General features: G+C 28.6%; 1 protein-coding gene across 1 annotated transcript in view; it reads right to left on the bottom strand.

Moving 5' to 3' along the window:
• The window catches only part of LOC113387623, a 66,814-nt gene extending 52,793 nt beyond the window's left edge, over positions 1-14,021 (bottom strand). The window contains exon 1 of the mRNA XM_026624973.1: positions 13,843-14,021. The gene's annotated coding sequence lies outside the window, so the exon portion shown is untranslated. The remainder of the gene's footprint in view (positions 1-13,842) is intronic.
• Positions 14,022-14,562: the final 541 nt, after the last annotated feature.

Here is a 14,562-nt window from a genome sequence, read left to right as displayed (position 1 = left end):
ATAAAGAAAAAAGAGAAAGCGAAAATGTTATTTAAAAAATCTGAAATATTTCCGACGTTCCCAATGTAGGTAAGTTTCATCATCAGGTTTTCTTTTGAGGATAATACACAACACTTATTATAAATAACTAGAAATTTTTGGTTTGTTTTATATTTGAAAAGGAAAAATTTGATTTAATTGCACAACAGTAATGAATTTATTTCGATTACAAAAATGAAGTGTTTTTTAGTTGAACTTCTCTAAGTAAATGAAAATGAATCCGCAAATTATCCGTTTCGTTGAAGTGCTCTTTGGTAAACCACAATTTTTGTTTTTTGGTCTGACGTTAACACAAACAAAGCGGATGGTTTTCCAACTCGTGAAAGGGCAACGTATAACTGCCCATGTGAAAAACAATAATTTTCTAAATAATCTATTTGAAATTTATCCCGCAAACACTAAGCAATTGGCCTTGCGACTTGTTATTGCGAACGCAAGGCGAACTGGAATTGCAATCGTTTGAAGTCAAACGGAAGACCAGTCGGAATCATTGGTATGTCACTTAATCGCCAGCAATTTTTGATTGAATGGTGAAATTCAGTGCGTTAACATCATTATTCTTTGCGGCAAGAATTGCTCGTTGACTTAACCAAGCATAATTCTGATAATTCTCACTAATGTCATTACTCGAATATTTAATTACCGTGCATGAAGTTCCAGCAATTTGCATTAGGGCACGATGCCATGCAGCACTAATTTTCTTAGCTATAAACCTTGCGGAGCCCGAGACCTATCCCACGAATGAAAAATTGTCGACATCGGTTCGTGCGTTCTGGAGTTATTTCGTCAGGAAGGAAAACCCGACTTATTTTTATATATATAGAAGATAATATAAAAAAAAATCTGATTGATTTGCATAAACAAAACGAGAACAAAATAAAATAAATTTTCAGCTGAATCACAAACATGTTTTCACAAAAATATAATATAAAATTCTTTAAAAAGAGCGATGAATTTTAACACAGAAGACCATCTGTTGAGTGCGGAAAACACTAAAACAGGTTAAAGAACATTTGTTCTGTGCTTACCCCTTATTTTACTATTTTTTTAAACAAAAAGTAAACAAAACCTGTAATTTAAAATAAAGAAAAAAAGAGAAAGTGAAAATGTTATTGAAAAAATCTGAAATATTTCTGACGTTCCGAATGTAGGTACGTTCCATCATCAGGTTTTCTGTTGAATATACATAACACTTATTATAAATAATAAATATAATTATAAACAAAATAAAAAAGGAGAATGAAATGACGGATTATATAAAATTAACAAAATGTGATATAAAATGCTATTTATTTTTCGTTAGTAGAATAATCCTCTTCTCATTATTTATAAAGTTTTGGTTGTCAATTACATTTTTTTGTACAATATTATTTTAGGTTTGTAGAATTCATTCCTTTAATATATATATATATATATATATATATATATATATATATATATATATATATATATATATATTTATGTATTTATAAGTGTGTGTGTGCGTATAAATAAATATCGTGTTTTTTTCTCCTTTTTATAATCTTATAAGAATGGATCGTATCACGATCTGGTCATTTAAAAGGAATTTGAAAAAACGAACAAAAATATATACGCGAGCAGCTTTATACACATTTATATATATATATATATATATATATATATATACATATATACATATGTATATATGTGTATATATACACATAAGGTACGCATTCTAGTAAAGAGCCGAACTTGTCTTTAATATTATATTTATTTAAATAATAAATGAATTCGAAATATTAAGAACAATATAATACCTTGCACTTGCAGTGCTTTTTAAATTTGGAATATGCAACAATATTTCTGAACATTAAAAATTCCAGAGCATAAAACAGTCTAGCAAAGGAAAACAAAATTTGAGTATAAAAAGGATAATATTTTTCTCGAATCGACGTTTCAAGCCATTCTGAATCGAATGAGACCAAATTTGGAAAAATGTGTGTGTGTGTGTGAACACATTTTTGCCGTAAATCGACGTTTTCTCAAAAACGGCTGCACCGATTTCAAAAATTTAAAAGCCATTCGATGCGTCTCGATGAGGACTAGCGTTTATCAGAATTACGCGACGATCGGCCGGGCCGTTTCTTTGTAAATAGCAGAAAAGTGGAAAAATTTTTGTCCACGTTTTAGTCCGCAATTCTGTCTATGTCAATGTTGGTTGGGAAAACGGTAGAGTAAATTTTAAAAATTTAAAAACCATTTAATGAAACATGATAAGCACTTGCGTCAGTTAGATTTTGGATACAATCGGCTCAGCCATTTTTTGTTTTTAGCAGAAAAGTGAAACTTTTCCGTTTACGTTATAGCCAAAAATTTTTAACCGATTTTCAAAATTCATAAACTATTCGAAAGATATTATATGGGACTCGTGCTGATTAGTTTTGGACAATGATCGGTCGAGCCATTTCTTCTTAATTAAATGTTAAATTTTTGATGAAATTCTTTATGTTAATACATATCATGGTCTTGACAACATACTAAAATTTTACGTTTCTACGGCAAGTAGTTTAATTTTAAAAATTCATCAAAGTTTGAAAAAATATTATAGTCAAAATTTGTGTCAAAAATTGCTTTTGTGATGTGATGACTCAAACATCGTCAATTCATTAGAATTTGGAATAATAAACTACAATTTTAGGACATACAAACAAGAACGTGTCTGTGCAATATAATTAACATAATTACAGATATTATAAATATGTCTGATGTCTGAGAGATATCAGTTGAAAATAGTAATGTTTAGATTAAATTGATAGCAATATCTTTATTTTTTTTTCAAATAAATAGTTGAAAATTTTATCTAAATATCTAAAACTCAAATTCGGCTATTGTCTCAAAGTCAATAGGCTAAATGCCACTTTCAATTAGTTGAATTTAAGTTTTAGTCAGCAGTTTTTTTATTAACTTTAATATTGTTTTTATATTTGTTAAGTATTTTAGGTTGCTTGTCAGTAGTGTCTTTTGATTGCAGTCTATGAGATATCATAATATATTCTATGAATAATTTTATGTCGTTCTACTTTATGAATCCGTATCTCTGATCCGTAAAGAGACTTAAATATCATAAATTTAGCTTGTAAATTGTACACTTTTCGAATCGAGTAGCTTTTGTCGGTCTCATTAGAATTACTTGATATGTCTAGAAAATATAAAATTACCAAATCGGATTTTTTGGAGAATTAAACTTCTACTTCAGGAGAATAAATAAATGTCCAAAGCGGTCCTGTTTTACAATGTGTGGGTATTTACAAGTCATGGGAAAAACTTGTCCATTCTGAGATTCTTACGTCGACGTATTCTTCTTGTACACACATGAGATTACATATATACACAGGTATATATATATATATATATATATATATATATATATATATATATATATATATTCTATCCATCCATTCCTTCATCTTTTTAGTTATTCGTTTTTTTTGACTCGATTTCTTTTCGTTTTCTAAGAACAAGGGGGCACTACCTGGACCTGAACCGCGTTTTTAATATAAAAGTAGTCTTCGAACATCTATAATTAGCGATGAAGAATATTTGCTTGAAATTGTGCTGTATGGTCTTCAGATGCAATTGCTCGAATTTTTATATATTGAAAATGTTGAGCTTCTAAGTACAACTTAGACGTTTAGTCAAACTGTGACCATTTTTCGGTAGTTATTTTTTATTATTTTTTATTATTCAAACATTTGAACCGTAACCGTAAATAACATTTCTAGAACCACAGTCAAAAATAATAACAATTGCTTCATGTTTTATAGAATGGCTAGATGATCCGACAGACGTTGTCCTGTACTTATGTTTAAAATTCGAAAGTTCCAATTTTTTTTTAATAACCTATACTGATATTTACCAATTAGTTAAAAATTATTATGTTTTTTACACTACCGAAATTTATATACATACACATGGGTGATCTTAAATGTATAGCTGCTTTAAGGGGGTTGTTCTTTTGTTATTTATATTTTTCGATTTTGAGATTTTTTGATATTATGAAAGCTAAAAACCTTAGAATTATTAAAAAAAAAATCATCTCAATATCTTTTTTTTGACGAAGTTATAGATATATCTCTATATGTATGATCCCCCGAAACCGTTTTTTTTTCATCGCTCCGCGAGCTATTGTATGCCAGCTGCTCTCTTTTTCATTATAATACCTCATGCTCATGACCTTTTTAATGTGCCAGCATCTTTGAACACCATGGTGTATTAGTACATTAAATTAAATGGTGTATTTAGTACATTATATTAAAAACTTTAAATACGTTTTTCTCAAATTGACTTTTTTCAATGCGGTGCCACAAATTAAAAAAAAAAACTACAAGTCGGATCGACTTGCATCTTTTTTTAATTTGTTCACCATTGCAATACAAAAAATTTTGCGATGCTTCTCGTCCCAAAAAAGGCCCTTTTTTCAAACTGCTTCTTCAACGTAGTTTTGTTTTTTTTTTTATTTCGCAATAAGGCGATGCGCAACAGATTTATCTGTGGCACCGAAAAAGAGATCGATTTTGCAATGCCCACTTTGGCGCCCCCTGGTTAACAAATGACGGCGGCAAAAAAATATATAAAATTTCTTAATATTCTATGATTTTGTAATTTTTGTTTAAAAAAAAACCGCATGTCTCCATGATCAAAACATTTCGAGAAAAACAAAAACAAATACCTTGCATTTTTTGTAACAAAAAAAAGAACAACCCCCTTAAATAAAATTATGAGTCTCAGAATCCTCACTTAACCCGGTAGCTCAATTTATTTTAATGCCAAGGGTTATCACGTTATAAAACATCGATGTATTAAGATTATAATTGATATCATTTTGGTCATCACATGATTTTTGTTAAAATGTATATTTTTGGAGATATTTGCAAAAAAAAAGCGATGAAAAACGCCAACAAGAAGCTAATTTTTAGTAGCCAGTTACTTAAAAAGTCTTTGCTTTTTCGAAAAACATTAAAAACATTTTTTCTTATAATTAGTTCTTTTATCGATTTCTGACGTTATTTGAAAAAAAAATAAAATTACCCGACTGAGAGTAAAGTCGCCCCTTGGGAAGTGGCAAAGGAGTCTAAATTATTTTCACTTTTGAATTCCAAAATTTCATGCAAATTGGAGCACAGTAAAAAAATTCAGACCCCAAACGCCCCATTGACTTGAGTAAATATTCCGTATCCAATGGCAAAAATATGAAAATATGAAACTTTGAAGTAATTTTTTGAATGAGTAATTTCTTTTGTATTGTGATTTAGTAAAGGAAGGCAAAGCACGACTGCATTAGTTAAAAAATAATAATCTGTCAAATTAAATTATATAGAGTATATTCGCTTACAGTCCACAACCGTCAGACGCTGTATTTTATATTATTTTAATTTTTGGCACATCTCAGCTGCTTTTCTGCTATGTATGTAGACATTACATTTTTCTTATTCATAATCATAAATATATTATATTTTAATATTGCCTTGGCCTATAAGTGAATAGAAATGTTTGGCAAATGGCAGTCTTCATTTGTTTTTAATGTCAATCAATGATAAGCGGTTTTTTGTATTTTTTACCATTTATTTCTACAATCTAACTATATTTCTATAATACAAAAGAACATTAAAAATTCCCTTAACAAACTTCAGAAAGATTTATCAAAATCCGAATAATCGTTTAAGAGAATTATTCTTTAATACTCCATTACAGAAGAATTTTATATATAAGATATCTATTTATTAAACTCTTTAGAAATTCGCGCATATAATTAGGATTGCAAAATGGTGCAATATTTAAAAAAAACGATCAAAAATAAAAACATAAAAAATAATTTTTACGTAAAATAATAATTTTTACTAACGTCTTTCGCTTTACAATGGCAAACATGTCCATTATCTATCTCTCACATCATTTAGCTATTAATAATTTTTTTTCTATTTTTTTTTTTTCAAAAGTAAGTAATTTTGTCAGCACAAGCAGAAAGTTTTTTGAATAATTCAAATCGGATGCTCCATTATCTCAAAAACTCGATTTCTATTTTCTGCACTCTTTGCTCCGTATCTCCGAAATGGCTGGACCTGCCTTTGCCAAAAACTAATCAGCACATCTCCCTATCAATATGAATCGATTGCTTTTTGAACCATTCATATCGGTTGGTTCGTGCGACCGAAAACGTGGACAAAACATTGTATCCATACATACAAACACACTTCCATTTTTTCTAAGGTATGCCAAAATGTTCAGAAACCTCTGAAACGTGAAAATATGCAAAAATATTCATTTTCGATTTTCGGCCCATTACTATAACTACCCTACGGGAACTTGAAGAAAATATTTGATGTAGAAATCATAAAATTATTTAATACCTCTTCTATTTTGAATGAGATCAAAAATAAAAATCTGGCAAAAGCAAAAACTTCACATTCTGGCCCTATCTATATTATCCTGCGACTACCAATGTTCTATTCGTATTTACCTGTTTTCGTGTTACCTTTTGATTATTGCGACAGGTAAAATCCATCGAAATGTGCAAGCCGAAGGTATATAAATAGTTAAATGGCTTTACAACAGTTTTAATCCTAAAAAAGAGCAACAATAGCGAAGCCACTTGAAAGTGTCATAAAGTGAATTATGGCGATTTTAGGGAAAAATCACATTTGTTACAAACTCAGGGAGGAATTATATTTTTAATAACAGAGTGGTCTAAACATTGCCGCAGAGATCGACTCTAACTTCTACAGAGAACATCCTGGTATCATGCAGTAGAGATATAAATTTCCACTCAATTGCTGAGATTTTCCGTAGTGAAATTAAAAATTACTTAACATCTTTATTTTTTTTAACTTTTTAATTCGATCTTCTTAAAAAAATTGAATGTTTTTAAAAATTTTTGAAAAAAAAACATTTTTGAAAATTCAAGTCGGTTGAACCATACTGTCCCAAAAATTTAATCAGTTATCACAAATAAAAAGTTTTTTTAATCATTCAAATCCGTTTTCTCAAAAACTGAAATGCCATTTTTGCGCTTTTGTCCCGTACCTCCAAAACGCAAAGACCTGCCTTTCTTAAATACTAATCAGCATGTCTTCTTATCAATAGGAATCGAATGTTTTTCGAATATTTCAAATCGGTTGAGCCGTGTTCTCAAAATCGTCAACAAAAAATTGTATCCGCACATACGTACTAACTATCACATGCCTACACACACACAGACACACATTCATTTTTCTCAGGTATGTCAAAATGTTCAGAAACCTTTGAAACGTAAAGATATACAAAAATTTTCATGTTCCATTTTTAGACGATTACTATAAACCTTAAAAAAATACACAAATTGTATTTGTAATGTATAATTTTTATTAAAATAAAATATTTAAAAAGATCGATCAAGTCAATTAGTTGAAAATATGAAAAATCAAAATATTTATAATCGAACAAACAACGATTATTCATAATGCAAAATAGAAATTTAACAAACAACGACGAATATTTGTAAATATTTAAATTATGAATTGTAAAAGTTCATAATGATTCTATTTGTTCTTTCATCGTCCATATCTGATTACAATAACTATTCAAATTTATAGAGGAAATTGTTTAAAATAAACAAGAATTTCCATGAGAATTATTTGGAGTATCATCTCCAAATCTTTCGGGGAGGTTTTTTACCAGTACGTCCCTGGATGTACCCTGTGTATCTTAAGTCAATCATCTTAGTAATGTTTTTACAACGCCCTAATAAAATCAAAAGAAATTGTTTAAAATAAACAAAATGCTCTATGGGTATCATCTGTATTTCGCCAGGGTCCTTTACCAGTACGTCCCTGGATGTACCTTAAGTACTTTATTTCTACCACCTTAGTGTTTCTAGAACGCCTTCATAAAATCAATAGAAATTGTTTAAATTAAACAAAATGCTCTATGGGTATCATCTGTCTTTTACCAGGGTCCTTTACCAGTACGTCCCTGTACTTACCTTAAGTCAATCACCTCACCTTAGTAATGTTTTCTACTACGTCTCCTAGGTCCATTGTGTTCGATTTCTTCATTCTTTCTATTGTGATGAAATGAAATAAAAGTAGAAAAAAAACTGGTCACCTTTTTTTTTATATTTTGTTGAAATCTCTGGCGCCAGTCCGTCCAAGGAATCTTTTGGGAAGAATTTCAAACGCATTCCAAAGTTTTTGAACATCTTATAATTAGTAATATTATTATAAATTATATAATATGGTAGAAGGTTAAGGTGCTTTTTTATAGAAAAAATGTTTATTAAATTGGTCGTTAAAGTCCTTATGAAATTGGTCCAGAACTCTAGATATGATAGTCTTTAATAAAAGAAAATGGTAGAGAGTTTTTTAATAATAAATACATTTTTGGAAATCTTCATCATTTTTGTGAACTTTTGATGGTCAATCCTGAGACATTATGGCACAATTACATAATTTTTGAGCTCTATCGAAGAAATTTTATCTTGTTCGAACTTTTTTTTTATCATTTTTTTTTTAAATCATTTTAAGAAATTCTTGGACATTCTGAATCTCTTTGACTGGGACTCTGGATATTGTTGACCTATTTTGATAAAATTATATAATGTCCGAGCTCTTTTAATTATTTCTGGGACTTTTTGAACATTTCCGGAACTCATTGATTATTTTAGATCTTTTTTGACTATTTTTGCAACGATTAGATCATTATTGAGAACTATTGATAGCTATTGACTTTTTGATTATTTTTGAAATTTCTTGAAGACTTTTAAGAATATATGTTAATTTTTGAGAATATCTAGACGCATATCCTAAAAGTTGATTTAAAAAAACAAAAACTAGTGGTGTATAGCATCGTTCCTTTAGGCAAATTGCTAGACCTTCCCGTGCCGTAACGAAATATTCGAGAAATATTAAATGTTTTCAAATAGATTATTATAAATAAATATTGTAACATTGTCTAATATAAGAATTATATAAACTGAATTGCAAAGTTGAATTTATTTGTTTAAAGTATATTAGAACTTTCGTCAGAATTAAAAATAAAATCTGATTTATTTTCGATACACAATTTTTGTTTTTTTTAAAAAAAAGTTGAAATCAAAATTTTTTTTTCCAAAATCAATTATTTTGTTAAGACAAGCAGAAAGTTCTTTGAATCCTTTAAATCGGACGCTTAGTTCTCTCTAAAACTGCCATTTTTTGCACATTTAGCTCTGTATCTCCAAAACGGGTAGGCCTGCCTTTGCCAAAAACTAATCACAACTTCTCCTAATCAAACACAAACTGAATGTTTTTTAGATCATTCAAATCCGATACTCCGTTCTCTCAAAACTTGTATTTTCTGCACTCTTTGCTCTGTATATCCGTAATTGTTGGACCTGCCTTTGCCAAAAAGTAATCAGCACATCTCCCTATCAATCGGTTGAACCGTGCGCCCGAAAACGTGGACAAAAAATTGTATCCATACATACACACACACATATACAATTTTTTCTGAGCTATGCCAAAATGTTCAGAAACCTCTGAAACTTGAAGAAATGTTAATAATGTAAATAATTAATCAAAATACCCAAAAAACAATAAAAATGTACTTGACAGCTTTTCATTTTTTTTAGAATTTTTCTATAAATTTTTGGGACTTTTTGACCATCTCTGACCACTGAATTTTTGGGACATGATTGTTGATTTGAGCTCTTTTGATAATTTTTTATCATGTTTAAGAATGTTTGTTCATATTTGAAATATTTGATTATTTTTCCTTTATAAACCCTTTCACCTTTTTTGGGTCATTTTGGTACATGTTAGAAGTTTTTAATAATTTTTATAATTTTTTGAGCTTAGTGATAATTTTTGTCAGCTTGTGATTATTTGTAGGAATTTTTGACCATTTATGGTAATATATCAATTGCAAAATAGAAAAAAAATAGGGAAGGGGAATAATGATAACAGGTTAAAGGGTAAGGGAATCATTTATTTGTAGAACTGCCTTCGGGCAGACTACCATTTATTATTTATTATTATTATATCAATTGCAATGAGAAAATGAAAAATTGATTATATTTTTGAGAAAAATGCCATTTAGCGGTCAAACCGACTTGAATGGATTCCAAAAATCATAAATGGCTCAAAAAAGTTTTTTTCTTTTTCAAAAAATTCAAAAATGTTAAAAATAAAATAAAATTCTCAAGACAATCTGATTTTTTCAATAAAAAAATTAAATTATGGTATAAGCAGGTCCAGCAATTTGACTTACACCGCCTGTTTTTGATTTATTTTCGAACTTTTTAATCAGTGTACGCTTTTTTAATTTTTAAACTTTTCATAATAGAATAGAACTTTGATAAATAACCTTATAATAACTATTGTTTATTATTTTCGTCGATTTGGATGTTAATGATTTCAAGTAGGTATTCTTGCATTCCAGTTGTCTATCTATTTCTCCCAAAAAGTTCTCACATACCTCGGTCGTCCTTTCTTTCATGGTTCGTCCTTTAATGGCATTGTGCATTTTGTGCAGGACAATAAATGCTAAATGGCAACAATGGGGGCCCACTTGAGAATCCCACTGTCTTCTCGAGTGTTTTTCTCGGTAGTAAAGGTGTAAAATCAAACTTTAAGCACCAAGCAAAACGTGTCATAAATCATCCGAAATGGTAAATAAATCCAGGGAACGGGATTAAGTTCAAGTGGACAAGTGGACAAGTTAACGAGGGATGGGGGAGGATTTGCGCAAATCGTTAATAGATGATTTTTTTGTTTGTTTGAAAAGTTCGAAAAATATTCGATGCACTTTCTTTATTACGATACCCGTAAAACAAAGACAATTTAAAACTAGTGGGGCGCATGGCAACTTGCCTTAAGACAAATTGCTAGAACTTCCCGTACCGAAAATTATTATTTTTTTTAAAAGATTAACGTTTTTGAAAAAAAATTACTCAGAAAAAATAGATTTTTGAGAAACTATAAATTTTTGACAAAAATTTACTTTTTTTGAAAAAAAGACTTTTTGAAGAAAAGTGTATTTTGAACTGCTTTAACTGCATAGAGACGAAATATCGAAGCGCGTAAGCGCCGCGCCGCCGTCTAACGGATAAGCCTTGGTACGGAACTCATAGAAATTAAGTAAGTAAACTAAATGTATACTTATTGTTAAAATCTCTATAAAATATCTGATAATTTGATGTGCATATGTCTAATGTTCATTTTTGACTGCCAAATGGCTCATTTTGTTACTTTTTTCTCCATATCTCCGAAGTAGTTGCACCTTCCTTTCCAAAAATTGATCAGTTCTTCATCTTGTTAATACACGTAAAATGTTTTTTGAATTGTTCAAATCGGACGCTCCGATCTCTTAAAAACTGAGTTACCGTTTTTGGCACTTTTTGCCCCATATCTTCGGAACGGCTAGACCTGCCTTCGTCAAAAACTAATCAGCACGTCTTCTTATCAATACAAATCGAATGTTTTTTGAATTATTCAAACGCTTTATCCGTGTTTCCGAAATCGTCGACGAAAATTTGTATCCGACTCACATACACACACGCACACACACGCACACACACACACATACACACACATACATTTTTTTCTAAGGTATGCCAAAATACTCAGAAACCTCTGAAACGTAAAGATATATAAAAATTTTCATTTTCGATTTTTTTGCGATTACTAGAACTTGCCCCACCGAAAGTTAACGAGATTTTATATCCATCTTTTCATCTCAGGTTGCAAGTCCAAAGCTCCTACTCCTACTTCACGGCTACGGAGATTCCACCACCTTAATATTAACGAATAAATTCAACAAAATAGTGGTCCACAAATTGTCTATTATTGTGCAGACACACCCCATAGTGTCCTTTCAAGACAAAAACTAAAAACCAAAAACAGGCATAATACAAAGAAAAAAGGACCTTTTGAATTATGTATGAAAAAGTCAGTCGGAGCTCATTCACGCTTATTCATAAGGATAAAGGATTTTTTGAATTAGAAAACGAAGGCAAAAAAAATGTTAAGCGCATTATAAAAACATTAACTAACTCCATTGTGTTCGAAAAGAAGATTTTTGGTAGAGGGACAAGGATGAGGATACTTAAACAAAATTGAATTTTATATAATTTTTATTATTTACTAATTTTGATTTTGTTTTCTGAACAAGGATTAATTTTCTTTTCCCGTTTTAAAATAAAGAATTCCCTCAAATAAAATTAGGCAGAATTTTTGAGACTTAAAACGTATTTGTTTTTTGATATTATTTCAGAGTATTTTCCAGAATTTTTTGAGAAATTTTGTTAATTTCTTGTCTTTTTTCAGCAGTTTTGGGACTTTTGTTTGTTTTTAGATATTTTTATCATTTCTGAGTATTTTCAGCATTTAGTGTTATTTAGTTCATATTTGAATCCTTTTCAGCATTTTGGGAGCTTTTGTTTGTTTTGGGACATTTTTCATCATTTCAGACTTTTTTCTAGCATTTTTGAGAAATTTAGTTCAGTTTTTGCTTTTTCCAGTTAATTTCCAGCATTTCCAGTTAATTTCTTGTCTTTTTTCAGCATTTTTGGAACTTTTGTTTGTTTCTGTATATTTTTTCTGATTAGTTTTCAGTATTTTGTGATATTTCGTTAATTTTTGGGACTTTTGATTATTTTTGGATCTTTTCATATTTGGTAAAATAAAAAATGCTGGTAAGTCTCATAAATTAACTAAATATCACAAAATGCTAAAAAATACTCAGAAATTATGAAAAGGATTAAAAAATAAACAAGATTTCCAAAAATACTGGAAAAGGACCGAAAATGAACTAAATGTTAATAAAACTAATAAAAACGTTAATAAAAGTAAACAAAAGTCTCAAAAATGCTGAAAAAAAAATGCAAAAATGAATTAAATATTACAAAATGCTGAAAATTCTCACAAACTATTAATTAAGAATCAAAATCAAACAAATTTTCCAAAAATGCTGGAAAAGAACCAAAAATAAACTAAATGTTGCAAAATTCTGAATAATACCCAGAAATTATAAAATATAACCAAAAGTAAACAAAAATTTTGAAAAATGCTAAAAAGACCCAATTGAGTTTGAATGAATTTTAAGCCTTAATATAATGGTAATTAAAATTTTATAATAATTTTAATTGGATTTTAATAAAAATATTAGGATCATAAAATAAGTATTTCTATACTAAATAAATATATATTTTAAATAAAATACTATTTTTTTTTAAACAAAATACTGTTGAACCGACATTTTGTTTTTAGAACTGTCAACTAAATTTTACAATAATTAATATAGATAATTAGAATAAGAATAATTAGAATTTAATAGTATGTATATATATTTTCAATTGGTTTTTAATATTTTAACAAATATTAGAACTATATAATTAGTATTCTTTGTCAAATAATTAATTTAAACAAAATATTATTATTTTTAAACAAACAACTGTTGAACCGACATTTTGAATTTAGAACTGTCAATTAAATTTTTACAATAATTAATATAAAATAAAAATAATTAAGATTTAATAGCATAAGTATATTTTTAAATGGGTTTGTATATTCCAACAAACATTAATCTTATAAAATTAGTATTTTCCTCACTTTTATTAAATAAATAAATATTTTAAACAAATTCTATTGCTTTAAACAAACTTCTGTTGAAACCGACATTTTGATTTATGGAACTGTCAATTAATTAATTATTAATAATTAATTAATTTATTAAAATACACGTAAAAATATTTTCAATTATATATATATATATATATATATATACAAATACACATATATACACAATATTAACCTTATCAATAATACTCACATATGTTTCGAAGGTCGAAGCTGTCAAAAACCCCTCACAAAACCTTAAATATCTCCTTTACAACAAACACAAAACATTTACCCACTAAATCACCATTTAATAACTTACATCTAAGACTCCAAAACCATTGCAACTTATGTTTTAAATTAATTTAAAATTATCTTTTCCTCCCATGCCGGTTAGCACTTGTTACACGATCCCTCTCCTTTCGGAAACTGTCACAAATGTCAAACACTTGTTGCACAAAAAGGACTTACATACACGTGGGCGATAATAATAATAAAATTACTTAATTTATGGTAATAAAAATGGTTAAAGTAGTAATAACAGAATTTTGCGGAGTTTTTGTGTAAAAATTATGTTTTTTTAAAGTTTTGTTTAATATTTTCGTCTATATGTTCGTTGCAGGTGTACCAATGTACAAGTCGTGACATCTGTACGTGTTTCAGTAAGACTGTGATAAAAGATTGTGAACAATTTTAATATTCAAATAATAATGTATGTATAATTATTATTATAATATTATAAGAATGTTGTATGAAGGTTTAATATTACTGTGTATAATGGAAATTGCATTTATTTGTATAATTATTTATTTTCGTAATGTCGATATGATCGTTGACAGTTCTGTTTTAAAAATGGCGGCATGTATAGAAAGAGTTTGAAAAATGGCGGCATTTATGAAATTTCAAAAGTTTATATTTGTATTAGAAGCAATGA

This window comes from Ctenocephalides felis, unplaced genomic scaffold (assembly GCF_003426905.1).
Source record: "Ctenocephalides felis isolate EL2017-DRISC unplaced genomic scaffold, ASM342690v1 CF-g0.4_SCAFFOLD_03572, whole genome shotgun sequence".
Classification (NCBI taxonomy): Eukaryota; Metazoa; Arthropoda; class Insecta; order Siphonaptera; family Pulicidae; genus Ctenocephalides; species Ctenocephalides felis.
This window is presented reverse-complemented; position numbering and strand designations above follow the sequence as displayed.